Source organism: Stegostoma tigrinum, chromosome 21 (assembly GCF_030684315.1).
Source record: "Stegostoma tigrinum isolate sSteTig4 chromosome 21, sSteTig4.hap1, whole genome shotgun sequence".
NCBI lineage: Eukaryota > Metazoa > Chordata > Chondrichthyes > Orectolobiformes > Stegostomatidae > Stegostoma > Stegostoma tigrinum.
In genome coordinates, this window is record NC_081374.1 from 41,000,022 (window position 1) to 41,012,995 (window position 12,974).

Consider the following 12,974-nt stretch of genomic DNA (forward strand, 5'->3'; position numbering starts at 1 on the left):
AGACCATCAAATCTCTTGATGTAATAAGCGAGCCAAAAGATTGTCAAATGCAGCAGCTGAGCCAACCATGGAGACCCTGGTGTATTATTATAATTTCATTTATTAGTGCAATAATCCAAATGAATGCTGCATACCTCAAATTTAAATGTCACATGTTAACAGAACTTTTATCATATTCATTAGATTTGGATTATTATCGAAATGTGCAAAATAGCTTCATTAATAATAAAGGAAGTAGCTTTGACTAATAATCAGCTGACATTGTTGAGCATGAAGCATCATTTCAATAAATCTGCCTCTTACTAATTTCCAGTATTTGCTGTCCACTTGCTTTGACTGACAAGTTATTTGCTGTTTCACTGGTTGCTGTGCCTGGAATTAATGCTTCCAGTGTGTCAGAAAGCTTTCAAATTTTTTTTTTGCCATGAGTTCATGCAATGCTCAGTCTGTTGGAGGTTGCAGAATGAAGAAACAGCAAGGCCAGGAAAGGAGTTTCTACCCGTGGGAAAACTATAGCAATTCAATAGTTCTTGTGACTCGAGTCAGACTGATCTCAGCATGTTCAGTTGCTTTCTAATCTTCAATAGTGACTGTAATATTCATACACGAACAGAGCAGGCCATGATATATAAAAACATGTTTTACGCTGAGGTAGTGAATGTTAAGGTCCCAGGTCAGTCACATATTCCTTATATGATTTGTTTATTCAACCACAGCTTTTGCGTTAATTTATTCCAAAGTAATTGTTGATTATTTCCCATCTGAAGATGGCTCTTGTCATCTCTGTTCCATTGACTCTTGGTTTTCATTACCATATTCAATCTCTAAACCAAGTCTGACTCTCTCCATTTCTCAGGGATAGTACGACTGCATTTCTGAAGAAGGCCTCTGATGCTGCCTGGCCTGCTGTGTTCCTTCAGCTCCACACCTTGTTGTCTCTCCATTTCTCTCCTAATTGACCATTGTCTAAGTGAGTCCCTTTCCAAACTCTGGCTGTCTCAGCATATCTCACTTACTAACACCATCCTATTCCAGCCCTCAGTCTATAGAGTGAAATATTTTCTCTGAAGAAAATTCTGCTGATAATAAAAATTGATAGAATAAAGATCTATGGTCACATTCATACTTTCTTTAACTTGTGAGTACAGATTATGAACAACAAAATGTCTTAACCTAGAAATAAATGCAATACTCAATGTCAATACTGTCCATGCTTCCTTACAGTCCTAACCTGTCTAAGCCCATTTACCTCCTTGCTGCCTTATCACGGCTCCAACAGAAACCTGTCATTCACCAAATGCCAGCCCCAACTAGTCATTAGTATGATCCACCTTCTTCTCCTTATCATATACATGGCTTGCTTCCATCTTTCTGCTAGGCACAGCTATGACTCACTCCACCATACTGTCACCCAAGGCCTCTCTTTCAGCCTTAATTGTAATGATATCACAAACTAACGTACATGCCCTGCCAACATTTCTGAATATGGGTAACCTTGTAAAATGATCTTGTTTCTGAGATGCTGATTGAGAGATAGCCATAGCACCCAGGAAAACTCCACTGTTCTGCTTTGAAATAATGCCATGAGATCTTTTACATTCACATGATTTACAAGGATGTTGCCAGGGCTGGAAAGTTTGAGTCATAACGGGACTCTGGATAGACTGGGACTTTTTTTTCCCTGGAGTGTAGGAGGCTGAACCTTATAGAGATTTATAAAATTATGAGGGGCACAAATAAAGTGAATAGCCAAGGTCTTTTTGTCCCAAGGTAGGGGAGTCCAAAACTAGAGGGCAAAAATTTAAGGTGAGAGGCGAAAGATTTAAAAGGGGCCTGAGGGACAACCTTCTCATGCAGAGGGTGGTGAGTGTATGGGATGAGCTGCCAGAGGAAATGGAAGAGGCTGGTACAATTACAACATTGAAAACACATTTTGCCAAGGACATGGATCGGGAATATTTAGAGGCATATGGGCGAACAGGGGCAAATGGAATTAGTTCAGTTTAGGAAAGTTGGTTAGCGTGGACAAGTTGGGCGGAAGGGCCTGTTTCTGTGCTCTATGACTGTATAACTTAAGCAAGGCAAATAATGCCTTGATGTATCATTTCATTCGACAAACCCAGGGCCGCACTAGAGCATCAACTTTGATTGTTGTGCTCAAGCACTGGAGAGGGATTTGAATCCAGAACTTTGTAATTCAGAAAGGACATTGCTACTGATTAAGCCATAGCTGACAAGTCTGATCTGTCCCCATTGATCTTGAGATGAGACACAACAGGTCGACTGATGCCTGTAGAAACTTACATCAATGCGAGTTGGGAAGCAACCATGCTGATACTGTAATGATCCCAGCTCATAACTATAACCTCAGAGTGACATCTGGCTTTATTTTGCAGCCTAGGTTCTGGGTGATTAGTTACTAAATATATCCGCTTTGTTATTTTGTTAAAAGAACATTGGCAGCCTCATTACATAAACAACAAAAAAATCAATATATGCATAAGATAGTTTGAGAAGATTGTAAACAGAAAATATAAATCAACCATTTTCCCCAATAATATCCTTCCAAGTGACTAAATCACAGTATAACTTCTACATTAACTTTTAGAATCATTGCCCACCTGACCCATCGCAGTTGATGGCCTAAAGAGTTCTTCCTAATTTTGACAGACCAGATTCTTTCGCAGATAGTCTAAAAACCAACAAACGAACATTCTATTAGAATGAAACTGTGTCTTCTGAACTGAAAACTCCCAATCTATCACTGGTCCCTGTCTGTTCTTTCTGTAAAACATACAATATATAATGTATGTAACATATGAAACACAGTTTTGGAAGTGGAAATGGAAAGATATCACCATTCTTTCTGCTAAAATCCTGCAGTTTCTTCCCTAACAGCACTGTTGGTCTGCTACAGCACATCAATCACAGCACTTCAAAAAGGAATGAAGAAGAGAGAATGTGAGAAAGATAGTGACTCAAGGAAACAGAGTCGTACTGCAAACTTCCATCTTATATATGCAGTCACTCCCTATGGCCAAAAGAGCCAACATCTTGAATGTGATAATGCCACGGACATTAAATATCCCTGTTCCTTCTGTGGCTGGGGATAAGAGTCTAAACATTTCAGAGCTAGGATTGATGTGACTTTATCTGTAGTTTGGGAAAGAAAAACATGAACTGGTAGGGTATCAGGGTAACTCAGTGGTTAGTGTTGCTGCTTCATAGCACTGGGGACCTGGGTTCAATTCCACCCATGGGTGTCTGATTGTGTGGACATCGCATGCTCTCCCTGTGTCTGTGCTGGGGGTGCTCTGGTTTCCTTCCACTGTCCAAAAACGTGCAGATTAGATGGATTGGCCATGCTCAATTGCCTGAAATGTCCAGGGATATTTAGGAAGGATGGGTTAGCCATGAGAAGTGCAGGTTTAATGGGGATAGAGTGAGGGTGTTGGGTGGAATGCTCTTTAGAGGGTAGCGTGGGCTGAATGGCCTGCCTCCACACTGTAGGGATTCTGATACAGTCATTTGGGACAAATTTAGGATTTAATTGGACGGGAAATTACAAACTGTGCACCTGTAATTTCCCCATAACATCTGACCTCCAATTAAAGTAAGATGTCTTCATAGAACCCCCACAGAGCGGAAGGAGATCTGCACTGACCCTCCAAAAAGCATCTCACCCAGACCCAAAGAAATAAAGAAACAAAGAAACCTACAGCTTAGGAACAGGCCCTTCGGCTCTCCAAGCCTGCGCTGATCAAGATCCTCTATCTAACCTGTCATCTATTTTCTAACAGTCTGTGTCCATTTGCTGCTCCCTGCCCATCCATGTACCTGTCCAAATATATCTTAAAAGACACTAACGTGTCTGCGTCTACCACCTCCGCTGGCAACAGCTTTCAGGCACCCACCACCATCTGTGTAAAGAACTTTCCACGCATAGCTCCCTTAAACTTACCTCCTCTCACTTTGAACTCATGACCTCTAGTAATTGAGTCCCCCACTCTGGGAAAAAACTTCTTGCTATCCACCCGGCCTATACCCCTCATGATTTTGTAGACCTCAATCAGGCCCCGTCTCAATCTCCGTCTTTCTAATGAAAATAATCCTATCTAGTCAACCTCTCTTCATAGCTAGCACCCTCCATACCAGGCAACATCCTGGTGAACCTCCTCTGCACCCTCTCCAAGGCACCCACATCCTTTTGGTAATGTGGCGACCAGAACTGTACACAGCACTCCAAATGTGGCCAAACCAAAGTCCTATACAACTGCAACATGACCTGCCAACTCTTGTACTCAATACCCCGCCCAATGAAGGAAAGCATGCCATATGCCTTCTTGACCACCTTACTGACCTGCGTTGTCACCTTCAGGGAACCATGGACCTGAACACCCAGATCTCTCTGTTTATCAATTTTCCCTAGGACTTTTCCATTTTCCATTCCTATCCATTTTATTCTTACTATGGCCAATCCACCTAATCTGCACATCTTTGGACTATGGGAGGAAACTCTTCCCTCTGGTAAAGTCACCTCCTTCAGCATTTTGCAGTGTTTTGCAGTCAAGATGTTATTTTCACACTTCTTCCCAGGCAAAACTAATGCTTTCCCACCTTTCACAACCCAAAACATCAGACATTTGCTTTGACACAAAATTTTAAATAAAGATCTCACGTGCAATTTTTGTAAAACATTGCCAGCAAAACGATACTTTAATTATCATGTCTAAATTTCTTCAAAATTTTAATTTCTCATGACTTCTTTTACCAGAAACTTCCACAAGATTTCACTAACTTTGCTCTTTTCCAGCTTCCTCAAACTCTGAGATCTTTCCTGATTCTTCTACAGCATCAATGTGAATTACTCCTCTGTCCTTTATTACTGCCCATTGTAGTTGTACCTTTGAGAGACTATTCTCAATGCTGGCAGTGCCCGTGTGGGAGGTAAGGATTCTCCTTCACACTCCCCTGGCTTCCTTCTTTGGTCTTTGTGCCCATTTGTTAAAGTTATCTCCTTTCTCCGTCAGGAACATTTAACTTTACTCCTGAAGCTCCTTACAGAGTATCCTTTGCTAGGGCCAGTTTTGAGGTGCAGAAGCTTTTTATACCTCTTTTCTTAGCATGCAATCTTCTCCACATTGCCACTTGGCAAGTTGTTTTAGGTAGCTTGTCTTTGGAGCTTGATCTGTTGCTGTTTCCACAGTTGCAGCAGACTTTCCTCTGTCAGTGATCTCAGTTCTGCAGCCTGTGTCTTCTTCAATCTGTAATGCTCTTAAAGTGATAGGTTCATTTTTCTTCTTTTTTTTTCTGCCTCCCATGGGTTTTTCTTCTTGTGGTGGGTATCACTGCACTGAATCCCACCAGCATTAAGTACAGGTTACATTATTAGTCAGCCCTATTTATGAAGGAATCTTTGGAGCAGAATGTACCTGCTACCTATGAATTCTAGTGTAGAACTCACTGTCTCCAATAAAAAAAATTGTAAAGGACATCATATTTGGTGGAGTTAATGCAAGTTCAGCATGAATCTTTCAAAACCGTTAATTTATATATCAGAAGAGATAAAGCATCTTACTTGAAGAGTACTTCAAGTCACTGGGAGTGACTATCACCAACTATCTATCCTGGCCAATCCACATCAACACTACAATTAAGAAAGCATACCAACACCTCTACTTCCTCAGGAGGCTAAGGAAATTTAGATTATCCACAAGGACTCTTGCCAATTTTTATCAAGCACCTCAGGAAGCATCCTATCCAGATGCATCACAGGTTCGTATGGAAAGTGCTCTGCCCAAGACTATAAGAAATTACAGAGAGTTGTGAATACAGCCCAGTCCATCATGGAAACCAGCCTTCCATCCATTGACTCCGTCTACACTTTCCACTGCCTTGGGAAAGCAGCCAACCTAATCAAGGATCCCTCCCACCTCTTTAATACCCACTTCGCCGCTTCTATCAGGCAGAAGGTACAAATATTTGAAAACACACACCAACAGATTCAAGAACAGCTTCTTCCCCACTGTTATCATACTAATGAATAGACGTCTTATGTATTAGAGTTGGTCTTTCTGTGCACCTTCTCTGTAGCTGTAACACTGTATTCTTCATTATTTTCTATTACCTTCATGTGCTTATGTAAGGTATGATTTGCCTGGATAGCAAGTAAAACAATAACTTTTACTATATTTCATTATGTGTGACACTAATAAATCAAGTCAAATCATATTAGAAAAAGCTCAGTCTTTCCTCACCATGTATATCTGATGTCCTGTTTAAGATGAGAGGCAGTTCTCATGTTGTAAATAACAGGCGTTCACTGGAAAACAAATTCCGTTAGCTTTTCATAGAGCTTTCCAGTAAGGCCAAAAGGAGGAGATAGGGTTTAGACTAAGGGTCCAGAAGAAGAATGTTAAACATCCATTGAATATGGTGTTTGTCCAAATGGAAAACAATAGCATTTAAATCCTGTGCAACACCCTGGTCATAGATGTGCCTGTTGATATCCTGTTCTTCCTTTTAGATCCAGAAAATGTAACTTTAGAAAGGACCCTCTTGAGATGCAGTGGTAATATCCCTACCCATGTATGATAAGGCTCAGGTTCAAGTCCCACCTGTTCCAGAGGTGTCTAATAACATCTCTTAACAGGGCTCATTAGAAAAATATGTTAAAGAAAAAATTGTAACTCTAAATTTAGCCACTAAAATATTTTTTGGAGGATGTGCACCGAATTTTGCCAAGGTAAGAGATAACCATTTTGGAGGTAATTAATTTTGTTGAGCAATAGTGCTTATTAACGGGGAGAAAACTTTTTTGGATATTGTTATAAATGATCTTTAAACCTCACCAAGCTTACGATTAAACACCTAGCTAACATGGGAGGCAATAATATTGCCCTCTTTCTGTTACTAATGGACTGGATGTAATTGACTTGGTGAATCTTTGGGTAAGGATCTTGAGCTTTTAGTGACAAGTTATAAGAGGTGTTGTTATTCTGACTGTAGCTGAACCTCATTGAAAATCCTGAAACATCGAAGTATAATTTAATACGTTCCTTTCCTGAAGCGATAAATATGTGCAAAGTAACTGAAGGAATATTCTAAAATGTTGTTTTGGTACTGTGTACAATATTCAAGGTTAATGTATCTTTCAATCAGTTAAACCACTGCTATTGTATCGAATTTGCAACTCAATTAGAGTACAAAATCTGTCAAGTTAAATTCTGCAATTAAAATGCATGTTGTATCCATATTAACAGCTTCCAGTCACTAACCAGAGTTCATTTTAACCTGGTGGGTTCCACTCTGCTGGACCCGATACAAGTTGACAGGGCGACAGCTTTTACACGAATCAGAGTTCTTTATTTTTCGACTTTCTTACTACTGCAAATTGTCAAACAGGGAAAGTTATGCCCTCGTGCCCAATAAGAGTACTTGATGGCCATGTTGTACCAGGGATATATAGGACTGATCACACAAGAAGCTGGTAAGCGACATGACTTTGTGTCCTGGCTAGGGATCAATTAGGATGTTCAACAACTTGTGAATCTATGTGAGGCATTCCAATTCCAAACATATTAGCCCTAGCTACAGAAGGAGCCTGTACATCCACATCATGTTCCGTCCAGTCAATGGGAGAAAATAGCAACATGCAGCACACAGGAAGGATTACATTGCTTTTATAAAATATGATTTAATTCTCTAAATTTCCTTTTGTTCAATGATTTAACAACACAATGATTTCAACTGTCCTTGACACAATGAGCACTTTTACAGTTCTTTTTGCTATGCAAATCAGATCGTATCTGACAAAAGACCACAGTACACCAGCTAGTCATTTTAATGTGTGAATTAAGTGGAGAGTAATCCATATCACACTGTCACCCCACTATCCACTCTCAAGTGGTCGAACAAAACTTTTGGCATGCAATATCAAATTTAGACCTGGAATCCTTTTCAGTTCTCATGGCCTAGGAATTTATTTTTGATTTGAATGGCTTAATCCTCTTTCCTCAGCTTGGCAAACTCACAAACTTACCTGCTCTTCTTCTAGTTTGAAATACTTCTCTTGAATCTGAAGAAAGGCCTAGGCCCGAAACGTCAGCTTTCCTGCTTCTCTGATGCTGCTTAGCCTGCTGTGTTCATCCAGCTCCATACCTCGTTATCTCTTGAATTGACATCTGGTTCTGAACTGAACTCAAAAAGCAGTGGACTCTTGTAATTTTGATTCAAGTTTGTAAACATTCTATGAATTAACACTATGGATATTGTGCTAGGCACTTCAGTCATATACTTTCTTGGAAATTATGTGTTCAGTTCATTTTACCAAACAATTCTCATGAAAAAGTAATCATCATCCATAATGGGGTGGCACAGTGGCTCAGTGGTTAGCCCTGCTGCCTCACCGCATTAGGGACCTGGGTTCGATTCCACCCTCAGGCAACTGTCTGTGTCGAGATTGTACATTCTTCCTGTATCTGCATGGGTTTCCTCGCACATTCAAAAGGTGTGCAGGTTAGATGGATTGCCCATATTGTCCAGGGATGTGCAGGCTCAGTGGGTCAGTCATGAGGAAATACAGAGTCCCAGGAACTAGGGAATGGTGGGGGGGCAAATCCCAAGTGGGATGTTCTACAGAGGGGTGGTATGGACTTGATGGGCCAAATGGCCTGCTTCCACACAGTAGGGATTCTATGAAAACATACAGCTATTTTATCTCTGCTTTAAAATCTAATTTCCCAAATTATAATACTGTATGATGCACTTGTTTCATAATATGTCAGGGATTTTTCTTTATCTTTATCTCTTATGTCTCACGGCTAGAATAACAGTATAACTTTAATAGGCATGTTCATGATATCATAATTGTATCACAGCATGCAACCTAGAGGTTTAAAGATCTTATCCCTGAGGTTTATTTGAAGCATGGCATGATACTGGAAGCAGACTGCTCAAGGCTTTCTGTTATAATCTAATGTTTGTGTCTAATAGTTAGCCGTAATAACTGTCAGTTGGACTCTTTAACATCACAATATTTATGCCCAGTTTCTTTCTAAACAAGAGGAAGCATAAACATTGTCATATGAGGTAACATATTTTGTTGGAGACAAACTCACATCACTTTGCATCTCTGAAAATAACAAACTAAGATTTTTACAATCCATTTACCTATCTGTCGTCTCTCATCCTTTTTTTGTAAATTGTTTCTGCATTTTGTCTAAAGCCTTCAGTGTGGTACCCAGAGTTGGACACAACCCTCCAGTTAAGGCATAACCAGCATTTATATCATGTTTCTTCTAACTTCCTTATTATTGCCTGAGTTCCCGTAAGCTTTTCAACCATCTTCTCCATCTAACTTGCCACATTGATTTTCTTTTTGCATTTATCCTAGGCTTTTCTGTTCCTGCACCAACTTTAGAATTACGCACGTTCTTTCTTTTGCCTCTCCTTGTTCTTGTTATCAAACTCTATTACTTCACACTCTCCTGAATTATTTTTCACCTGCATATCTGCTCATTTCGCCAACTTCTTCAGGCCTTCTTCTGGTGATGTCGATTGCTATCCTCCTCCCAGGTCACAACACTTGTAAGTTTTGCCTCATCTGCTACTCTGCGAATGTTGAGATTGAGACCCAAGCATCCAAACTAAAATCAGTAAAATTGATAAAGAGGAGCAGTACCAATCCGTGCAGAAACCTACTGTATCCTTTCACCACATCCAAAAAACAAGTACTTGTCATGGGTACTTTATGCGGGTGGTCAAAATAGTGACAAATCGATTTCAATGTAGGGTGAGTGAAAGTTTTGGACCTCAAGGATAGATCAGATTATTTGGTAAATGGTGAACGGTTAGAAACAGAGGCTGTCCAAACAGAATTAGGGAGTCCCTGAATTATGAAATGGATGAGTTCAGAAAATAATCATAAAGAACGACAGAATGCTGGCTTTTACATGTAAAACACTAGGCTGCAAGATGTATAAGTCACAATCCAACTACAGGTGGCTCTGCTATAACGCGTGTTTCGTTAACGCAAATTGGCTGTAACATGATTGATGAATAGGAGACACTGTTTGGATAATGCAAACTTCCTGCTGTAGAGGTATAATGATTTTCGATAGTGATTTCCCTGTAGCACAATTTTCTATCGTGCAAGGTCACACAAGAACACAACTATCACACTAAAGGAGAACTACCTGTTCACAAAGCTTCGGTTAAGCCACACCTGAAGTATTTTGAGCATTTCTAATGATCACATAGATTCATACAGCATGGAAACAGACCCTTTGGCCCAACCAGTCCATGCCAACCATATTCTCAAATTAAACTCATCCCACTTGCCTGCACTTTGGCCTCTATCCCTCCAAACAATTCTTATCCATGTACTTATCCAAAAGTCTTTCACACATTGTAACTGTAACTAAAACCACCACTTCCTCTGGAAGACACTCATCCCACGTCTTTTGAAAATCTTTCTGTTCTCATTTTAAAAATATGTCCCCTGGTCTTGAAAGCCCCCACCCTATGAAGTTATATTGATCTTGGAGGCAGTGCAGTTCAAGTTGTCAAGAATGATAGATTTTATATTTCCTTGTCGCTGGGTTTGAGATGGAGAGACTCATAAAATTCAGCAGGTAGACCTACCATCCTGTCTTCTTACCCATAATTCCATGGTCTCAGTGAGAGATGGTGGAAACCCACCCACCATTAATCTATTGAGACTTTTTAATTGGGCAATTAATAGTCACTAAAGGACATCATCCACATGTTTACCTGTGGCTAGGAGAATTCATTCTGAGTGTGTCTCAACAAATCAGTCACTCTTCATAAAGGAACTCGTTGAGATACAAAGTTCCCCAGATATTGTTATGGGGAAACTAATTGATTCAGTTGGGAAGGGTTCTGCTGCAAAAGAAATTCAGAAGATTATGGGCCCAATAGAAGGATAACGGTTCAACTAGCTGGATTAGCAGGAACAATATCCTTGGCAAAGGACGTGCAAGAGATGCAGTGTTTTCCAGTTTGGAGAGACTTAGACCACACAGGGTTATGATAATAAAAAGCCAATAGTCCTCAAGGATTTACCAATCTTCCAAGTCCAAAGAGAATGCACTTTGCCTGAATTATTAAATTAAATCTCCATATTTGTAAAGTCAGAGACTTGAGGAGAGATGAGGCAGTGGTAAATGTAATTATATACATTCAAATATAAATGTTAATTATGAGAAGAATCCTCATGGGGACTGGGGGAGATTTTGTATTAGGAAATTATTCTGAAAGGATTAATATTAGAGATTGCATTCAACTCCACCCAGTGCGATGATGTCATACAGATTTGTGTGGGGATAGGAATAACAAGTTTGGATCTTGTAAGGTGAAGATCTATTTCTATATTTCTCATGTCTCTGTCAACTTTAATAACAATATCCAACTTAGTAATGTAACTTGTGCTGATTGTTATCGTGCAATAAACTACGTCTTTTTAAGACAACTGCCTCTTCTTATTAAGATTTCCTTGTGGTTTGACCACTGTAAGCCAACTATCTCCTCAGACCAAATCAAGAAGAAGAATGGTGAATACAAAACTCACAAGCAGCTCAACCACATGGTAGTAGTGGTTGGCATCACGGCATATACCACAGCCCAGACTTACCTGATGTCCTGCTCCTTGTTATGGGGCTACTCTTAGGTTGCTATTTCTGCCTCATTTTCACCTCTTTTCATCCTGCTGTGCCTTTCTGTCTGTTGGTCTTTGTCCATGTGTATGGGTTAATTTTTCTGTGCCTTCCTTTCTCCATATTTCTTCTTGCTTATCTCACATTTCCTCTTAAGGTTCAAAATAGTGCCTCACATACTCGCTTACTTTCTCTTATATCATTGCAACACTGTTGAAGAGATTGCTTTCTACTCCAGTTAGTTCTTTTCAAAGCCCTCAGTGTAATTCCTTTCCCTACTTAGTCTTCTGTCCCTCCCACAATCTGTTTGGTTCTAGATCAGGCGCTTGGAACAGCTTAATATTCATTGATATAAATTGTAAAAAGTTGCCACCTCACCACAGTCCCTTGTAGGACTTAACTCATCATACCCATTCAGAAAAAGACCCATTTGTACAGCGTCTGATTTCTGCCAGCCAGCCAATCTTCTAACCAGACTAATATGCCACGTGTACACCCTAAGCCCCTTCTTTACATAATGACATTTTATGCAGCACCTCAATGAATGAATTCTGGAAATCAAAGTACAGTACATCTATGACTTCCCTTTTATTGACCCAGACATGTTACTCCTTCAAAGAATGTTAATAAATTGATTAAAATTAATTTCCCTTGCACAAAGCCACACTGGATTTTTCTGGTAAACTTGAATTTTTCCAAATGCCTAACTACAATTTCCTAAATGATTCTAAAACCTCTCCCATGACAGAACAGTAAGATACATCTACATCAATGGAACTGAGGTGGAGATGGTCGAGAACAGCAAGTTCTTAGGAGTGATGATCACCAATAATCTGCCCTGGACCACCCATGTTGATGCAATGATCAGGAAGGCACAAAAACGACTCTTTTTCCTCACGAAGCTAAGGAAATTCGGCATGTCCCTAAGGACCCTCACCAGTTTTTACAGATGCACCACAGGAAGCATTCTATCTGAATGCATCATGACTTGGTATGGCAACTGCTCTGCCTAGGAGACAAGAAACTACACAAAACTGTGAACGCAACCTAGACCATCACACAAGCTAACCTTCCATCCATCGACTCCATCAACACTACTCTTTGGCATGGAAAGGCAGCCATAATCAAGGACTCCTGGCACCCTGATCACAATCTCTTCTAACCGCTTCCATCAGACAGAAGATACAAAAGCTTAAACAAATGTACTAACAGGTTTAAGGACAGCTCCATCCTGTTGTTATTAAACTTCTGGACGGACTTCTGAAATTTCAAATCTGACGTTGATCTTCCTTTTATGTG